The sequence below is a fragment of the Meles meles genome, chromosome 18 (genome assembly GCF_922984935.1).
Source record: "Meles meles chromosome 18, mMelMel3.1 paternal haplotype, whole genome shotgun sequence".
Classification (NCBI taxonomy): domain Eukaryota; kingdom Metazoa; phylum Chordata; class Mammalia; order Carnivora; family Mustelidae; genus Meles; species Meles meles.
In genome coordinates this window covers 42,046,019-42,049,548 of record NC_060083.1, presented here as the reverse complement: position 1 = coordinate 42,049,548, position 3,530 = coordinate 42,046,019, and the positions used below count along the sequence as shown (strand labels likewise).

At 50.7% G+C, this 3,530-nt stretch overlaps 1 protein-coding gene across 8 annotated transcripts in view; it reads right to left on the bottom strand.

Moving 5' to 3' along the window:
• Positions 1-1,070: 1,070 nt before the first annotated feature.
• CDK12 (cyclin dependent kinase 12) overlaps positions 1,071-3,530 on the bottom strand; it is an 82,429-nt gene continuing 79,969 nt past the window's right edge. For 5 of the 8 annotated variants that reach the window (XM_045984367.1, XM_045984364.1, XM_045984368.1 and 2 more), the window contains one exon: positions 1,072-1,240. The gene's annotated coding sequence lies outside the window, so the exon portion shown is untranslated. Of the gene's footprint in view, positions 1,241-1,807; positions 1,897-3,530 lie in introns of all 8 variants that reach the window. The other 3 variants (XM_045984373.1, XM_045984374.1, XM_045984366.1) reach the window with 2 other exon arrangements.

Here is a 3,530-nt window from a genome sequence, read left to right as displayed (position 1 = left end):
CACCCTCAATCTGTGCCTGCAGTGGAATCTGGGGTGAGGGCCCAGAAAGGATTGGGGTTTCTCCCCTGTGCCTGTCTCACCTCCCTCCCTCCAGGCTTATCTTCTTCGAGGAGACAGATGTTGCCTTTGATGAGGACATAGGGACTTGGCCCAGAGCCTGAGTTGTCCTACTTCATTAGAGGCCCAAAGAACAGGTGGGGTCAGAGAGAGCAACACTGCCTAAAGTGGCTTCCAGATCCATGACCCCAAGTACCTGGGTGCTGAGGGGTACTGTCAGGACAAAGGACTGGGTGAGGACCGGGTACTGATGCCGAGCTGAGAGGGAGAGATGCTCTGGGATAGGCTGTTGGCTAGAATGGGAAAAGGCCAGGGAGAGCAAGGGGCTGCCACCCATGGCCTAACATTAACTTCTTGCAGATTTGGGTATTTTGTTTGAGGTCAGATGGCAAGGGCAGCAAAGAGGTCAGATAAAGCCCCTCGGGTGAACACTCCCAGAGGTCATTCTGTCCACTCCCTGCTTCCCAGAGTCCAGAGTACAGCCTCAAAGGACTTGAGGCTGCTGGCTCCTGTGTTTCTCTGATCCGATCACCTGGCTGAGGCTCATCAGCATCACCCCAGACATTTCAAGGAACAAGCAGATTATCTTGCTCTCACCATCTATACCTCCCACTTGGTCAAATGATCTCCTTCCCTAAAGTCCAGGGAAGGAGGACAGAAGCAAACAAAGGAGTGGCAACAGATGGTCTTGGCAGTCTCAGCTAAGGGAGAAAAGAGGGGTTTTCTGCAGAGCACTCTTTTCCGATGGAACTCCTCTCCTCCAGCTCATGAGTGATTTCAGGCACAAATGGAGAGAAGTTATTGGGACTTTGAATTCTCTCCATTCCTGGAGAAGCTAGAGAGCATACAGGCAGGTCCAGGTGCTAGTAAGGCAGGGGGCCCATATTCTGGAACTTGGTTTATTTCAGTCCTGATGTTTTTGTTTTTTCCCCCAAGGAGAATGAGGTGGCCTGACCTCTCAGGCACCCTGTTCTCTGGTCCACACATTAGGGGTACATCCACTCTGGGGTGAGGATATGGCTAAGAACTGAGGTTAGGCCAGAGTGATGTCCTTTTGTCATTTATTCATTCATTCAACAAATATTTACCAAACAGCTGCTTTATGCTAGGCACTGTGCTGGGCACTGGGAGCACACTGGTGAATACAGACAGACGTGGTCACTGTCCTCGTGGAACTTTCCATCTGGTGGAGGAAAAAGGATTATTATTCAAATGACTGCACAAATAAGTGTGAAATCACTGTGCTAAGTGCTCTGAAAGAAGAATATATAGTACCGTGAAAGTATATAATCAGGGGACTTGGCTGAGCCCAAGGAGTTGAGGATGAGCTTACAAGGGAGACAGAGAAAGAGCAGCCAGAGTGGTAGGAGAATTGGGAGTGAAATCATAGAATCAAAGGAGAAGTTGGTCAACTGTGCCGAGAGATGCTGAGAGCTCATGAGACACCTATTCACCCTGACTCCTCACCTGCTAGTTGTGAGTACAGGTATGGAAGGCTCTGGCATTGTGCCTGGCTCACAGTTGGTGTTCTGTATAATGTTAGCTCCCTTCTCCCCCTCCCCAAGCTGAGCCTCCCTCCAGGGACCCCAGATTTCTGGAACAAAGGAGCTGCCTAGTCTCAGCCTCCTCAGTCAATTCAGGCCCCAAACCCCAGCCATCCAGTCCTCAGTGAGGGACTCTGCGCTCCCCCCGCCCCCCGCCTCTCCTCTACTAGTCCCTTCACATGGAGCCCCACCATTCCCTAACGTACTTCCTCCTTTGCATTGGTTTTCCATGAAGACGGGCTGGGGTCTAGGTCTCAGAGAAAGATATCACTCTGGCTCTGCTTCTGGGCTGAGTCTGAGAAGGGAAGAGCATTGGAATCCTCAGCAGCTCCCAAAGCTGCCCGGGGTGAATCTCAGTGTCTTAGGTAGGGAGCGGGAGTAGTGGGGAGATGGGAAGGGGGGCTGCCCACCCAAGGCGGCGTAGAGCCCAGAGCCTTTTCCATCGCAGACACCCCATCTGTCTCCCACAGAAGGCTCGGGTTGGAGGAGGTGCTGAAAAGGGGGGTATGGAGGGTGAAATTGTACAGTCTGTGATCTAGCATGACGACAGTGAAGGTGCTGACTGGGAGGGTCAGGGTGGGGTGTCAGCTGGAAGAACTAGAGGTCAGAATCTGGGATTGGAGGTAGGGAAGATGATAGGGATGTTCTGTGCTACTTTTCCTAAAGAGCCCTGTGTTTCTGATTTTGATTTATAGCTCCCCATCTGACTGACCATAGAGCAAAGTATCACACCCCTCTGGCCAAGAAACTATTGGTGTTCCTAGGCCAAGGCAAGGGCTGGATTCATGATGCCCCCCTGCTCCCAGCAGTCAGACCTTTTCCAGACCTTAAAATAATATTTATTTAAATTTTCGGAGTGTTTCCTTTCTTTTTTTTAAGATTTTATTTATTTATTTGACAGAGAGAGATCACAAGTAGGCAGAGAGGCAAGCAGAGAGAGTGAGAGGGAAGCAGGCTCCCTGCCGAGCAGAGAGCCCGATGCGGGACTCGATCCCAGGACCCTGAGATCATGACCTGAGCCGAAGGCAGTGGCTTAAACCACTGAGCCACCCAGGCGCCCCAGAGTGTTTCCTTTCAATATCGCTTTAACTGATCCCGCTAAAGTCTAGGGAGGTAAACATTGTTATTCTTGATCTAAAGCAATGAGCAGTTTTATTTTTATTTTTGTTGGAGAGTATGCGTGTGCAAGAGCGGGATAGGGGATTGAGGGGGGTTGGAGGAAGAGGGAGAATCTTAAGCAGGCTCCATGCCCAGTGTCGAGACCAAAGTGGGGCAATCTCACGATCCTGAGATCATGGCCTGAGCCGAAATTAGGAGTTGGATGCTTAAGCAACTGAGCCACCAGGTGCCCCAACAAGGAGTTTAAGAGATTAAGTGAATAACCTGGATCACAGGAGAGTAAGGAGAGGGGGCCCTAATCCAGGTGTTCCGACACGTACCCACTAGGCTATACTTATACCTTCCTTGCTCCTCATTTTTGGTGACACTCTATATCCCCCACTGCTGGGTCAGTTGGGGTTCTCTAGTAGATAACTCAGAAGAATTCCTTCCCTGTGACTGACAAATTTTGGGAGAGACCCGGGCCTGGTGGACATACATTTATACAGCCCTCGCTCTTGGAAACCAACTTCTAGACACTAGGAAACTGGACATCTCCAGAGGGATGGGCCTCTCACATAAATATGAGGGGGCTCTAGACAAGAAAAGGGGGCAAGGCAGGGGGTGGGGACTGAAAAGTGCCAGTCCAGTTAGTTGTTCTGTTAGGGTTCACTCCAGGTCCTAAGTGGACACTTGGGAATCCCTGCAGATATCCCCTCCCTACATTCCAAGTTCTAAATACACCCCCCCACCCCCCACCCCCGCCTATATTTAAGAGAATATGATCCACAGCTTCCCTACCTACTCCAGTCCTTTCTCCCACTCTTCCCT